This window comes from Theobroma cacao, chromosome 5 (genome assembly GCF_053813885.1).
Source record: "Theobroma cacao isolate CCN51 chromosome 5, ASM5381388v1, whole genome shotgun sequence".
NCBI classification, from domain to species: Eukaryota; Viridiplantae; Streptophyta; class Magnoliopsida; order Malvales; family Malvaceae; genus Theobroma; species Theobroma cacao.
Window position 1 is genome coordinate 40,891,595 of NC_142643.1, and position 16,837 is coordinate 40,908,431.

At 36.5% G+C, this 16,837-nt stretch overlaps 2 pseudogenes across 1 annotated transcript; both read right to left on the minus strand.

The window, feature by feature from the left end:
- Positions 1-213: 213 nt before the first annotated feature.
- Positions 214-4,601, minus strand: LOC18599614 (uncharacterized; annotated as a pseudogene). Its single transcript, XR_016026523.1, has 6 exons — positions 4,144-4,601; positions 3,404-3,811; positions 2,473-2,783; positions 2,338-2,391; positions 1,147-1,565; positions 214-699 (listed from the first exon to the last, which is right to left on the minus strand). The product of XR_016026523.1 is annotated as an uncharacterized LOC18599614 (transcript).
- A 563-nt stretch (positions 4,602-5,164) lies between these two features.
- LOC148762904 (cytochrome P450 89A9 pseudogene) lies at positions 5,165-5,621 on the minus strand (annotated as a pseudogene).
- Positions 5,622-16,837: the final 11,216 nt, after the last annotated feature.

Sequence of the window (16,837 nt, forward strand, 5' to 3'; positions counted from 1 at the left end):
TGTGCATTATACGATACACTTTCAATTCTTGATCAAATATGATGCAATTATTGATACATCGTTTTTTATTAATATTATACCGTATCGTACACATATCACATATTGTACGATATTCATAACTATGAATGAGAAAGGAAAGACCAAGGCTCAAAACCTCACTTCTCACTTCTGAAACCATCACTCAAAAAAATAAAAAGAAGAGAGAGAGTAACATCAACCAAAACAGATCATAGTAATCTAGATACTGCACAGCATCTGAACTTAACATTTATGTTTCAGCAAAACTGAGAAATAGCATATACAAGTGTGAGTTGCAGCAGGAAGCGAAATGAGAGGATAGCAGAATATACACTTGACATTAGTGAACATATTATCATCAAAGCTGAAAAGGTTGACCTCTTGTTTTATAGAATATTCCATCTCTTCGAATATGAATAGAAGCTATATTTAACTGAGAGAATCCAGCTAACCTGAGGATCTCGAGCTCGACTACCTAAGCCTAATTTTTGCTCCCATCTGGTCCTTCTCTTATCAGATTGCTTTGACTTGAAAAAGTGTCTCCAGGAACCTGGACAAGAGAAAAAGTTTTCAGCTTCTCCTGGATATGTGAGGCTTCTCCGCCTGCTGACTTATAGCACTTCCAAAATTACACAACTCCTCCTTGGCTGCCTGGTTAGGTATTAGAATTTCTCCCTCAATCTGCACATTCACGTGAAGACCAGTTACATTAAAGAAAACAGATGGATAGCAGAAAAGCAAATTTCATAGCTAACCCAGTAAGAAACCCCTAAGAATTTTTTTTATATATATATAAATTTTGATTATCGCAAAACATGATAGCATCATAACGAAAGGCATGTTATTCACTAGATAAATGAAGAGAAGTGAAAAGAGGAGGAAAAGAAAGGGTGAGGGGCAGAAAATATTTCATGTTTCATGCAAGCAAGTAAGCTTGCACTGGAACAAGCTCGGCATTGGTAGAAGCTGAAAACACCAACATTACAAGTAAAACCATTTCTTTTCTCACCTAAACTACAGTAATGGATTGCGCAGGCAAAGGAGAGGATTTTAGGTTACATAATCGTGGTGTATGAACAAAATAATAAAGAAAGTGCAGCAAAATTATTTTAACTTAGAAAAACTCACATTTTCACAGGAAATCTCAAGCAGACGCCTACTCATGCTCCTGATCATATCAGGAAGGTGGGCCACCACTCCATGACTTGAAACTGCACTTCCAGGCATAAAATTATCCCTCATGTCACACTCAGATTCATGCTGGGACGTAGTACATTGTGAACTATTTCCATCTCCTTTCTCAGGGGAAAGATGATTTCTAGAATTGTTCAATACATCACATGGTACAACCGAACTCAACATATTGATTGATGAGAACTTTTGAGGACTTTCAGTCATCAACTTGTCCATTCGGGTCTTTAGTTTTTGTATTCTTGACCGTAGCACTTCAATATTCCGAAGGATCTGTTCTGACCAAGTATCACCATCTCTAGATTTAAAAAATGGCCATCCACCAACATCATCATAGCCATTGATTGTTTTATTTTCTGTAGAAATCATGAGATCGATTGTTTTATTACCTCCAAAAATCATGACATAGAAAGAAAATGCACAAAATCTCCAATAATTAATGGAGAACTTTATTTTTTTTAAAGAAGATATATACAAATGTCAAACCTATAAAAAATAACCAGTAAACCTCTGAGGACTTCTTAAATACTGATAAATAAAAAAAGTATATTCTTAAATCAGTGATAAAAGAGACATATATAACAACAATTATCCATTATTAAGAGAGACTGAAACTCATAACATCTAGGAGAATCTGTCATATCAATTTCATATTGGCTTCCTCAGAGATCATTTTCATTTTATCAGAGAAAACCAAATACAGTTTGAAAACTTCAAATCCACCAAAATCAACTTTGGAACCAACAGCGTATTAATGAATAAAAAATTAGCCATAATTACTACTATAATAATTCATAAAAAGCAGAATTGAGGAAATTCATGCAACTTATCAGAAGCAGAACTATGCACTAAATTATATATCAGTATTCTAAATAGTAAAAATTCAAGTTGATATCTTCATAATTGCTGATAAAATGGAGCAGCCCATAAGTTCAGGTCTCACAGCCATCCACAGATGAAAAAGTTACAACTAGTTGGGTTATTAGCCAAACTTTAATTATATACTATACAACAAAGAAGTGCTTACAGATTACAATGTTTATATATTATATCCTCATCGGCTGGCTTTACACATAAGCTAAAATACAATCATATAAGTCGAAACAAAAGATAATTCTTACTTCTTACCTTCACCCCAATCATCATCCAGAGCAGAAGCAGCAACAACAGACTTCTTACTTTCTGAGAGGAGGGAAGAAAAACTTAATTAAATCTTTTTTTGTAAAATAAAAATCATATAGAGAATAATCATAAGCTTCATACCATAATAGGAGAATATATTATGATCAGACATGTATGATGCAACATCAGCAGTATCTTCTACTCGTTTTCTTTTCTTCCTCTTCATTACTTCCTTCTTTTGAATTCTTGAAGGAAAAGCTTGCAACTCTGCATCAAAGCCTTGAAAGGTAACCTTTCCAAATTCAAACTGCTCGCTTTGACCATATTTGGCAAGTTCTCTCTCATACTTGAGTGCCTGAGACTTAAAGTCATGTAGTTTAACTTCTAACCATTTGCAGCGCCACATAAGAGGATGTATAAACCTCCTCCAGTGGTCTGTTAACCTTCTCTTCCTGGAGAATTTAAGAGAAAAAGCAAATTAAATGATCTGACACATAAACACACATCTAACCAAGAAAAAAAAATGCACTTCACAAAGTGAACGATGATCAAGGACATTTTATTTGTTTCTAATTACTTTGCCTGCAAAATGAAGGAAAGAGAAATTCCATATGCATCAGTATGATTGCCTATAATCCACATTTGGTTAAATTGTAGGCAGCACCAAGTTCACCAGAATTTATTCAATATCAGTAAAATGATAACTAGTTAGTGGAGCATGCAAGTTTTGAAAATCAATAATGTTCTTCATACACGGTTTCAGTAATTTGGAAGTCCTAGGAGACAGGCCATTCAAACTGAATTTTTCACAGAAAAGGAGACTCATGCATCGATAGAAGAACCTATTTGACCTCACATGAAAAATTTTGTCAAACTTCTGTTCGGAACTTTCAACAGTAGGTACAGAAAGTAATTAAACATAGATTTCTAGAATTTATGGCAAATTAAAACAAATAAACAATAACAGTCCCCTAAAGAACAATTGATGCATCAACTCGTTAATCATCAATACCATGTCTAAACAAGCATAAGCATAAGCTTAAAACACAAAAGAGTTCAAACAAAAGATTACCCCATCTGCAACGGTCCATCACATCCATCAAACAACGATCTGAACAACCTTGTGTCGTACAGTGGTGATTCAACTTCAAGATCATCATTCACTACCAAACCATTCTCATCCCCTGATTCTGTGTCATCAAAAGAACTCGAATACTCAGTAGCATCCTGGCATTCAACATCAATCATCTCGAGCTCACTACAATTCATATGTTCCGTAACATCAACCTCTATATCCATGTTTCCTTGCACCCCCTTATCTTCTTGATATTGAGCCAAGTTTCCTTTTTTCTTATTAGTCAAAACCACTTTCACTATGGCTTCGGATTTCTCTGTCAGCTTTAAGTCGGGTCCCATAATTAAACTCTTAAGACACTCAACACCTTAACTCTGATTCTCAGTCAATTAGTCAATTTAAAACCTGTCAAAATTCAAATCACAGTATTTAAAAACTAAATATCTAACCAAAAAAATATTCTTTTTTTATTGAGAATTTCAATCTTTTTAAAAGGACCCTACTGATAAAAAATATAAGAACATCAAATTTAGAACAAACCCACCCCAAAAAAAAAAAAATTTCTTGCGTAAACTTTACAAAAAAGAAAAAGAAGAAAAGAAAACGCCTTACAGAACAAGAATGGAGTAAGAATTTTCCCAAAGACATGAACATTCAACTTCAAGAATACTGAAAGGAATCAAAAAAATAAACAAATTTCATAAACCCTTCAAAAGTGGGCAAAGAAAAAAAAATACCTTTGGATTGCGAGGGACCGGGGGGCGGTCAAAGTCTCGGTTCAAGGTCTGCTAATCATCTTGCTGATCGGCTTGCTAAGGGTGGAGTGATGCGGTCAGTGGAGCTACTGGTTGTCTTCTGGGGTTGGTTTGCTGTTCTGGTTTATTGTGTTCTTGTTTCTTTCTTGGTGATTGTTGGTTGCCGCTGGCGCTGTTGTTCTCTGTATTTTCTGGGTTCGGGACAAGCACTTTGCTGGTGTTTTTCCTTCCCTTTGGAACACTATTTCCTGCTTTTCAAAAGAAAAAAATTAAAAAAAAAGTCTGGTCTGCTTTTGATTTTGGCATCGGTTTTAAATTTCGTCGAAATCACCGAAATATCAGGAGCTTTCCCACTTTCCATTGATGGCGCCGTGTCGGTTTTCTTCTTTTCCTTCTTCAGATTTTCTCTCTCTCTCTTTTTTTTTTTAACTAGAAGCTTTTTCTTTTTTTTTTTGTCTGTTCTTTTTTAAAACATTGGCATTGCATAACTTAAATTAAAGAATAAAGAGATTTAATAAATTAATAAATAATATTAACTATTCATTTTTCCCTTATGTTGTAGTGCTTTATATAAAATCTAATTCTAAATTAATATCACATCGGATATACGTTATAGAATATTCAAATATCATTTAGGAAAAAGTATATACTTGTTTTAAATTAAAATATATTGCTTTTAAATAAAAACATAATTTAATCAAAGTTCTTTCTTTAATCTTCTTTAAGGTCAAATAAAGATAAACAAATAGGAAAGTAGTATATACACACTATACCAGATATACACACACCTACACCCATTAGGACTACTAATCTACTAATATTACTACTAGAATCAAACTCGATTAAAATCATTAAATCTTTAAACAAGAATTATATATAATTATTTTAAAGGGAAAAAAATAACATATGATTATCATTACAATCATTTGGTTTAAATATATGAAATGCAGTCTTAGAAATTAAATTCTCAGTAAAAACATATGATTTTGTTTTCTTTAGAAGTCTATGCCTCTAGGCTCAGTACGTAGTACCTGCATATGCCCTTTTATTTAAAAGGTAGAGAAAATTAGGATATAAAGCAATAATTTTATCCAAAATCTTGGAAATAAATTGGCTTGCAATGGCTTCTTTATAGTCACCACAAACCCTTGCTTTGCCTCCATATTAAAATCATCTCCATCCACAGCCTTCCATTCAAAAGACCAGACCGGATTTGCTACAAAATACTCCAAATGAAGCATGGCCAATGCATGCCCTGGACAAATCCTTCTTCCTGCACCAAACGGTATCATTTTAATCTCTTTACTCCTAGTTATATCAAATGTTTTCCCATCATTTTCATCGCTTAGAAACCTTTCAAGCTTGAATGACATTGGATCTTCCCACACCTTAGGGTCCAATCCCATATCGCCTGCAATGAAATTCACTGTTCCATATTGTGGCACAACATAACCATCCATAATAGTATCTTCTGAGTTCTGGCAGTGCATGTGGCAACAAAAATGAACGCGGACGATGTCGCCTTAAACCTTCTTTAAGATCACTGCTTTAAGATATAACATCTTTTGCAAATCATCTTCCTTCACGACATCCTCCCCATCTCCTATAACCCCTTCAATCTCCATTAACAATTTCTCTTGAATATGTAGATGCTTTACCAAATTTGGCAAATCCATTGCAACGTTAAGATTGTACTATGGGTGCCACCATTAATAAATTCTGAGCATATGTAATGGTTCCTATTCTCCTCTGGTAACTACAGACCCAACAATTTGTCAACATATGATAAGCGTAAGGCAGGATTATCATTAATCGGTTTCTCAGCTTTCTTTAGCCGCTCTTTTATTAATGGGATAAATATATATATATATTTTTTTGTTGTTGTCCTCCAGCTTGTAACATTTCGTCTCACATATATATATATATATATATTTTGTTGTCCTCCAGCTTCTAACATTTCGTCTCACAGCCTACAGTTATCATAACACGATCTTTGCCGCTCTTGGTCAAATAGAAATCATATAGGTTAAGATAATTATATAAATTATTTAATTAAAATTATTATACAATATTATTACTATATATATATATATATATTTTGTTGTCCTCCAGCTTCTAACATTTCGTCTCACAGCCTACAGTTATCATAACACGATCTTTGCCGCTCTTGGTCAAATAGAAATCATATAGGTTAAGATAATTATATAAATTATTTAATTAAAATTATTATACAATATTATTACTATATATATATATATATTTTGTTGTCCTCCAGCTTCTAACATTTCGTCTCACAGCCTACAGTTATCATAACATTTCTACATTTCGCTCGAATGCACCAATCTAGCAAATTAATCTCTCACGTACCAGTTCCAAGGTCTTCTAACAGCTTATGAGCTAAGTACTGAAGCTAGATACCGCAATGGAGGATGGATGATTTTCTTGGGTTGCAAATGCTGGTTAGGGTGCCATTGTGGTAGTCCTCACTTTAGGTTGCTTGTATGCTACTATATTGATTGTGAGTGTGTCGCTGCTTGTTTTTAGAGCTCTTGGTAAGGCTGTAAGCCACTCTCTCCCTGGAATGAGGGTGATGCCAGCCGTTGTTTCTAGCTTCCATTCGTTACTGAAATCACCTCACTTTGTTTTTTTCTTTTTTAAAAATCCCAAATATATATATATATATAATATAATATTTAGAACATTTGATTCTCTATCAAACATATATTCAAAATATAAATTAAAATAAAAAATATACATATTTAAAGAAAAATAATTGACATGGGAAAAGTAAAATTTTAATACATTATGCTTAAATTTTTAAACCATACCAAATTCTCCTTTATATCCTTTTTATATATATGCGCAGTACACAACAAATGCACGTACGGTACGTACTACCACAGACATAAACTCACTATTACTACTATATATTTTGAAATCAAGTAAAAAGATGGAGAATGTCTATTTGCTTGTATGGTTTCAAGTTTCAACGAAAGAAATGGGTTTTACAACTATTTCTTGAATATGCCTTTCAGTAGAAAAAAAAATTAGTCATTAAGTAAACTTTTAAAAGCCTAGTATATAAACGCCATACAGAGGAAATTAAGAAAACTAATCTAAAACCTTGGAAGTAAATTGGCTTTCAATGGATTCTTCATGGTCACTACGAACTCTTGCTTTGGTTGCCATATCAATTATCAATGGTACTCCATATCTCCTGTTTTGTGAAGGGCTTTTCTAGCATTTCCATAGACTGTTAACTTAGCTTGTGGAAGTTCCCGTTTGAACTCTTGTAAATGGGCATTAGTCCTCAAATGGTACAGATTTTGAAGTGGCGTTTAATTTCATCTTTCATTGTGGTTAGATCATCCACCTCTCTCCCTCCTACCTTAATCCTGTTAATATAGTTTGCCCGTCTCCTTGCCAAAACAATGTTATGAAAATATGGAGTATTATTATCCCCTTCCAAGTACCATCGCACTCTTGATATTTGCCACCAACTTCGCTGTTGGGCCCTTAGTAATTCCCTTAGATCAACTCTTAGCTTGGTAACCTTTTCCCATACCTCCCTACTTGCACTTTCAGATTGCATATCATGCTTCAGAACATGGATTTCCTCTTCCAATTTGTGTATCTTCTGTCTGCCCTCTGTAGAGAGCTAAATATATATATATATATATATATATATATATATATAATAAATAATAAAATAAACTAAAATCTAAAAAAGTATATTAAAAAAAAAAAAAAGTACGCCCAGCCATCCCTTCCCCCACCCACTACGCGTGATGGGGGTTCTGGCCACCAATTCCAGGAGGTGCCAGAACCCCATCACCGGGTTGTCCAAATTTTTGGACAACCCGACTCCTTAAAAACCACCTGCAACCTGCAAGAATGAAAAAGAGGAGGAGCAAAAAAAAAAAAAAATATTCCAGAAGTTACCTAGCCACAAGCAGGAAAAAGAAAAACACAAAAAAAAAAGAGAGCAAAAAAAAAAAAAGAAGAGAGAGAGAAGAGGAGAAGAGTGCGACGCCCCGGCAAAGAGAAAGAAGAGAAAGAGAAGGAGAAAGAAGAGAAAGAGAAGAAGGGGGGAGCGGCCAGGAGAGAAAGAAAGAAAGAGAAAGAAAGAAGAAAGAGAAAAGAAAAAGAAAGAGAGAAGAAAGGGGGAGCGGCTGAGAGAGAAAGAAAGAGAAAAAAAGAAAGAAAGAAGAAAGAGAAAAGAAAAAGAAAGAGAGAAAAAAAAGGGGAGCGGCTGAGAGAGAAAGAAAGAGAAAGAAAGAAAGAGAGAAAGAAAAAGAAAAACAAAGAAAAGAAAAAAATGGAGAAAGGTTCAAATGGCATTGAGCTTTCTTTTTAAGGAAGAGAGATTTTTTTTTGGGCTTTCAACAGCTCAATTAATTGAAGAGCTTGGTGGGCTGTACACAAATTGTTTGGGTTATTGTTAGAATCCAAATCAAGTAAAAATTTAATCTTTTTTTATGAATGCATTATGAATTATGTTACTTGGGTTTGGTCCAATTTATTTGATTGAATATGCAATTAGATGGCATAAAATTAAGCTAAATTATTTAGTATAGTGTCTTAAGATTTACTTTAGATAATATTTTAAAGTATAGTATTAATAATAAAAAAAGAGAGAGGTTTAAATAGAAGGAAATATTTATAGTATAAATATATTAGATACTTGTAAGTATAATGAAATATAATTATTATAAAATTACAATGATTATTTTGAGTGACCCGATGATGAAATTTCACTTAAAAAAGGGCAAAGAGTTACTTTTTTTTTGTGGATTTCTTAGGTGCGGAGTTCAAAAGGATTTTCACCGAAGCGTCGGGATGAATCCAACTTCAGCACTCCAATACTCATTAACTCAAATAATCATTGCTAAAATAATAATATATATTAAGAAAAATAAATCTACATAATATTACATTTAAATCTAGGTTAGTGTAGTTAGTTAATTAGCAAATAAATATCATTAAATAAAATTAAGTTAACCATTAATTTAATTAATTATTTATTCAACAAGTTATATAATCAAGTTAAATGTTAATCAACAATGTTAGTTAAAAGATACGGATCTAAATAAAAAATAGAAAAAAACAAAAAATAAAAAATAATAAATAATCCAAAATTTTTTAAACACATAATTGGGTGAATTATAAATCACCTAAATCAATAAACGCGTGCATGTAGATATCATCATTTTATCCTGTCATAGCGTGCCACATTTATCTTGTAAATGGTGCAGGAGTCCCGATGATGGGATTTCCCCGAGGAGCTTGTAGAGACGAGTTCTTCTGGGGATATCTCTAGGTTAGGAGAATTTCGAGACTTCACCAAAACGTTGGGATGGTCTTCGAATAATTTTCCACTAAAAGATTACCGACTCCATCATTTAAAATAAACAAGTCATGACATCATTTTACGCTCGCATCATGTGCATACGTAAAGCCAAATAAAAAACTCAGTCTGTCAATTTAATAAAAATTTAATTAATAAAGTAGGGATTAAATTAAGAAAAGGCTATATTAAGATAACTTAAGATTAAATGGTACCGTTCGTGGAACGGGCGCCACGGAGGTGCTAACCCTTCTCCGTGCGTAATCGCACTCCCGAACCCATCTCTAAAAATGTAGACCAGTTCTCGTTCTTTCGACGGACCTAAAATTAATTTAGGACTTCGTCGATTAAGAATCGGGTTAATAGGTGACCAATCACACCTTAGATAAAAAAAAAAGATTGGTGGCGGCTCCCACACAAATTTTAATTTTCGCCCGCGTCTGGTGGACGGGTTCACGGACTCGCACATCACGACAGATGGCGACTCCGCTGGGGACGTCGAGAGTCAAACCATTAATTAATCATAAGTTATCTTTAGCCTTGAATAATTTGTTGTTTTTCCTAGCATCAATTTTGCATATTTTTGTTTAATGCATTCACTTATTTTGCTATTATTACTTCACTATTTTTTAATAATTGCGGAAAATTTAGGATAAGGGGGATGTGAAATTATTGGTCCAAGGTCAGTATATTCCTTCTCACACACTACACATCTTGCATTCATGCATAAGCCTTCCACCCGGGCTTTGTCCTTAATTAGGAGGGAGTTAAATAGCTACGCTCTCGTGAGGTGATAACCTTCGCATGGGCTAGTGAAGACTCCCATTCAGATCGAACCTAGTCCGTTTGAAACCTGTAATGGGTGAGGACCAGGGTGCCTTACTAGTCCATGTGGACGACAGTGAGGAGTGATTTGGGAACCTTTAGCTCCATTTTCAACCCAAACTCAGCATGTAGAATACCGAAAGTCGCCTTTGCTTAGGTAGAGCTTCACCCGTGAGAATATACCTTTTGACTAGGTACACATGAAGGAATTTTTATAATCCCCTTGTTCTAAGTTCTTCTCCGCAAAGTAATAAAAGTATCATATCATTAATTATTTTCATTCATATTTTTTAATCAGAATAACTTTTGGAATTCCTATTTACTGTACTAACTTGAACTTTTTGCATATGCATGTTTGCATCATAATTTTGCATATAGGAAAAGTATGTCATTTGACAACCATTGACGAAGTAGATGCAAAAGATGACTCCTGAATTGCAACAAGAAACAATAGCTTATGCACTGAATTACTTTGTTGAGGGGTGTTATGTGACAGATACTTTTAGTACATGATCATTCATATGTGCATAAATCCTCATTTCATGACAATAAATATTTTCACCTATAAATAAAGATAAGGGGTTCATTTTTTCATTCATGCATGCATCTAATTCACGTTTATGATTACAATAAGGTTCCAAAAATAGCTCCACCACCTAAGCCAAGTGACCAACGTGTTCATAATACACATCGACGAGCAAGGATCATGGAAGAAGAACAAAGTGAGCGAATGGATAGAATGAAGAGAGCTCAAGAAGAAATGAGAGAACAGTTAGCAAAGATGATGGAATTGATGACAAGCTTAAGTAAAGGAAAAAGGGTTGCAGAAGAGTCAGCTCCGTCAGAAAACCCACCAGCACAAGACAGTGGAAACCAAAGGGATGATCTACCATATCCCCCAGGGTTTACTCCACCACATACCCAAACCTCTCAAAGGGTCCACCCTCAAGTGATGCCACCAATTTATTACAATGCACCACCCCCGATGGGCCATCAACCTACTCATGGGCAATTTGGGCCATATTCTAGGATAAATCTTGCTGAACCAATACACGTCCCAGATTTAGACGATCCAAAAGAGTAAGAGAAACTAAGAAAAGACTCGTCACAAACAGGAGAAAATGAAAAAGACAAAAAAATGTATGATTTGTTGGAAGAGCGTCTTCGTGCTATCGAAGGAGTTGATAGGTTTGGTACCATGGACGTAACCGAGCTATGTTTAGTGCCAAATGTATTGATCCCTGCCAAGTTCAAGGTTCCGGAATTTGAAAAATATGACGGAACAAAGTGTCCCAGGGCACATATTACTATGTATTGTAGGAAGATGGCTGCACAGTCTCATGATGACAAGCTACTGATCCATTTTTTCCAAGACAGTTTGACTGGGTCAGCTACTCATTGGTACGTACAGCTAGATCGAAATCATATTAAAACTTGGAAAGATCTAGCAAGAGCCTTCATAGCCCAATACAAGCATGTGGCTGAATTAGCCCCTGATCGGTTGTCATTGTAGACTATGAAAAAGAAGCAAAGTGAGAACTTCAAGGAATATGCCCAAAGGTGGAGAGATACAGCAGCGCAAGTTCAGCCACCTCTCACTGATAAGGAGATGACTGTTTTGTTCATAAACACGCTCCGAGCTCCATTCTATGAGCGCTTGATCGGCAATGCCACAAAAAACTTTGCAGATTTAGTCTTATCAGGAGAAATAATAGAAAGAGCTATCAAAAGTGGCAAAATTGAAAGGCATGAAGTTGCCAGCTCAAAGAGAGGGAATACGCCCAAGAAAAAAGAAGGGGATGTGCAAGCAGTCACTCACGACAGCCAACAAGCCCACAACTTTAACCCATATTACCCGTACCCCCCATACCAACCCTTCTATCAAAACATAGGCAACATCACACAAAACCCATATGTGTACCAACCTGCTCCGCAACCAACATTTCAAACCAATGTTCTTCCACAAACTCCACCACCAAGACCGGTAGCTTCAACCAATAATCCTGGTCATGGTCAAAGAGGACCTAGAACTACCCTAAAAAAACCAAAGTTTGATCCTATTCTAGTCCCTTACACTACATTGTTGCCACAACTCAAAGAAAATTGACTCCTTGCTCGAACTCTTTTAGAACCACTCCGACCACCTTTCCCGAAATGGTATGACCCGAATGCGCATTGTGATTACCATTTTGGAATTCAAGGGCACTCCACTGAGAATTGTACTGCTTTAAAACATAAGGTCCAAGCGCTCATTAAGGCAGGACTTTTAAATTTTGCCAAAAAAGACAATTCAAATGTTGATGGGAATCCCTTGCCTAACCATGGAGGTCCAACAGTGAATGCAATACATAAAGGGATGATTCGAAGGGTGAAAAAGAATGTTGACGAGATTCGAACACCGATGGATAAAGTGTTTGAGGCGTTGTCCAAAATAAAAGCCATCACTCCAAAACCGATAGAGATAAAAGAAGTAGGACATGATCCCACCCTTTCTTACAAATTTCATATGGGGGTTGTTGGACATTCCATTCAAAATTGTGATGGCTTTCGTCTTAAGTTGCAAGAGTTGATGGATTTGTCAGAAATCGAGTTTTATGAAGAAGGTGAGGAGGAAGAATTTTGAAAAAAGACAATTCCCTTTTTATATGAAACCTTTCGATTCGTGGGGTGCAAGGCATCGGACGAGGTCAATCAGGTTCCATGGATGTTTGGTGAGCTATCAATCCATATGATCAAAGATGAAGAACCTAACGAGAAGGTCCCTGTGGTGTATCCAGTACTGCCAGGAGAGGAGCTAAGCAATTGGACAACCACAGAATTGCCCATCATCTTTAAGTCTTTCGAAATGTAATGAACCATTTTATCTAAATGCCTATGCCCAAGGGTGTTAAGAGTAATTTCTTGTTTAAGTAGGGCTTTCTGTTACCTTCATCATTTAAATAAATGACAATGCATAATGTGTTTCATAATTCATCAACCTTTTTGCATGTTTCCTTTCATATATTCTTTTAGCCAATAAATACTCGCCCATACACCCGTCCAACTTTACCTGTTTGCAGGTCTTTAAATAATGAACACGAAGACAATCTAGACAACGATTTGAATATAGATTTTGAGATGATTCCGAACGTTGATGAATTGAAAAATGAAGAGGAGGTGGATGACTATGGCTTACCCCCTGATTTGTCGAGAATGTTGGAACAGGAGGAAAGAAAGATTTTACCTCATCAAGAACTCACAGAAATGATTAACCTCGAAAATGGAGAAGAGAAGAAAGAGGTTAAGATCGGCACCTCACTGTCATCTGATGAACGACAGAAGCTAGAAGAACTGCTCTGTGAATATGTGGACGTGTTTGCTTGGTCATATCAGGACATGTCGGGTCTCAATACTGACATTGTCATCCATAAGTTACCTTTGAGATCAGAACGCAAGCCTATTAAACAGAAGTTGAGAAGGATGAAGCCAGAAATGTTGCTGAAGATTAAAGAAGAAGTAAAGAAGCAATTTGATGCTAGATTTTTGGAGGTGGCTAAGTACCCTGAATAGGTGGCTAATATAGTTCCAGTTCCTAAGAAAGATGGAAAAGTTTGAATGTGCGTCGATTATAGGGATTTGAACAGAGCGAGTCCGAAGGATAGCTTCCCTTTGCCACATATTGATACTCTTGTGGACAACACAACAAAACATGCTTTGTTCTCATTTATGGATGGCTTTTCTGGTTACAATCAGATTAAGATGGCGCCCGAAGATATGAAAAAAATAATGTTCGTAACTATATGGGGAACGTTTTGTTACAAAGTAATGCCATTTGGATTAAAGAATGCAGGCGCCATCTACCAAAGGGCAATGGTAGTTTTGTTCTACGATATGATGCATAAAGAGATAGAGGTATATGTGGATGACATGATTGCAAAATCTCATACAGAAAGGGATCATACTGTCAATCTCAAAAAACTGTTCGAGAGATTGCGAAAGTTCCAGCTCAAGTTGAATCCTGCAAAATGCACTTTCGGTGTAACCTTTGGGAAATTGTTGGGGTTCATAGTCAGTGAAAAAGGAATTGAAGTGGACCCAGATAAAATACGAGCTATTCAAGTGCTACCACCTCCCAAAACGCAAAAAGAAGTGAGAGGATTTTTAGGGAGGTTGAATTACATTGCTCGATTTATATCCCAGCTCACTTGCAAATGCGATCCAATCTTCAAGCTGCTTCGGAAACGAGACCCAGGAGAGTGGAATGAAGAATGTCAAATAGCCTTTGATAAAATCAAACAATATCTCATAAATCCACCGGTGTTGGTGCCACCGACGATTGGAAAACCTCTTATTTTGTATTTGACTGTGAACAAGAATTCTATGGGATGTGTATTGGGACAACGTGATGAAACTGGGAAGAAAGAACGGGCCATATATTACTTGAGCAAGAAATTCATGGAGTATGAGTCCAAATATTTTGCGCTTGAAAAGATGTGTTGTGCACTAACATGGACCGCCAGAGGCTCCGACAGTATATGTTGTATCACACAACATGGTTAGTGGCGAAATTAGATCCCATCAAGTATATTTTTGAAAAACCTTGCCTGTCCGGAAGAATAGCTCGATGGCAAGTACTATTGTCTGAGTATGACATTGTGTATGTGTCCCAAAAATCAATCAAAGGGAGCGCTATCGCCTATTTCCTTGCAGATCGAGCTAATGAAGATTATGAATCTGTAAGTTTTGATTTTCCAGATGAAGATTTGATGGCCGTTTTGCATGTAGAAGAGGTTGGTCCCAATGAACTTAATCCATGGAAGGTGTATTTTGATGGAGCATCCAATGCTTTGGGGCACGAAATTGGGGCAGTGTTGATTTCTCCAAATGGAAAGTACTATCCAGCCACGGTGAGATTGAATTTCAATTGTACTAACAATATGGCGGAGTATAAGGCGTTGGTAATGGGATTACAAACAGCAATTGAGATGAAGGCTGACGCGATAGATGTTTACGGAGATTCAGCTTTAGTGATATGTCAAATGAAAGGTGAATGGGAAACTAGAGATCCTAAACTAGTTCCATATAAAAAGCTGGTTACAGAATTAAGCAAAGAGTTCAAAGAAATCAGCTTCAACCATTTGCCTTGAGAAGAGAATCAGATTGCTGATGCTTTGGCCACCCTCGCAGCGATGTTCAAAATAAAAGAGGCGGTCGATGTACGCCCTTTTGATTTAGAAGTCTGTGAAGTCTCCGCACACTGCTTGAATGTTGAAGAAGAGGTTGATGGTAAGCCGTGGTATCATGATATCATGCAATACATCAAGCACCAGGCATATCCTGAGAATGTCACGGATAATGACAAGCGAACTCTTCGAAGATTAGCAATGGGTTTCTTCCTTAGCGGAGAAGTGCTCTACAAAAGGAGTCGAGATCAAGTACTCTTGAGATGTGTGGATGTTGCGGAAGCCAACAAGATAATGAAAGAAGTCCACGAAGGAACTTGTGGAGCTCATGCTAATGGACATATGTTGGCCAGATAAATTATGAGAGCTGGTTACTATTGGTTGACATTGGAATCAGACTGCATAAACTTTGCTCAAAAATGCCACAAGTGTCAAGTATACGCTGATAGAATCCATGCTCCACCAGCCCCATTGCACGTTTTCATGGCACCTTGGCCATTTTCAATGTGGGGAATGGACGTGATTGGACTTATTACGCCAAAAGCCTCTAATGGACATCGATTCATATTGGTGGCCATTGATTATTTCACGAAATGGGTAGAAGCAGCTTCCTATGCTAATGTGACACAAAAGGTGGTGTGCAAGTTCATCCAAAAGGAGATCATATGTCGGTATGGACTTTCAGAAAGGATCATTACGGATAACGCAAGTAATTTGAACGGTGCGATGGTGAAGGATGTTTGCGCTAAATTCAAGATTAAGCATCATAACTCGACAACTTACCGTCCGAAGATGAACGGAGCGGTAGAGGCAACCAACAAAAACATCAAAAAGATTGTCGAAAAGATGACTGAAGTTTATAAAGACTGGCATGAGAAACTTCCGTTTGCCCTACATGCATATCAAACTTCTGTGCGTACCTCCACCGGGGCAACTCCGTACTCATTAGTATACGGTGCAGAAGCAGTTCTACCTGTTGAAGTAGAAATCCCATCATTGAGGCTGTTGATGGAGACAGAATTGGAAGATGCTGAGTGGGTCCGCTCCCGCTACGAACAGTTGAATCTGATTGAGGAGAAAAGGCTTACGGCTCTTTGTCATGGTCAGATGTACCAACGAAGGATGATGCGAGCGTACGAGAAAAAAGTTCATCCCAAGCAGTTCCGAGAAAGAGAGTTGGTTCTCAAGAGAATACTCCCTAATTAAACTGATTTTCGAGGAAAGTGGATGCCGAATTGGGAAGGGTCATACGTGGTAAAGAAGGCTTTTTCAGGAGGAGCTTTGATCTTGGCTGATATGGATGGGGGAGATCTGCCTAATCCAATAAATGCGGATGCGGTGA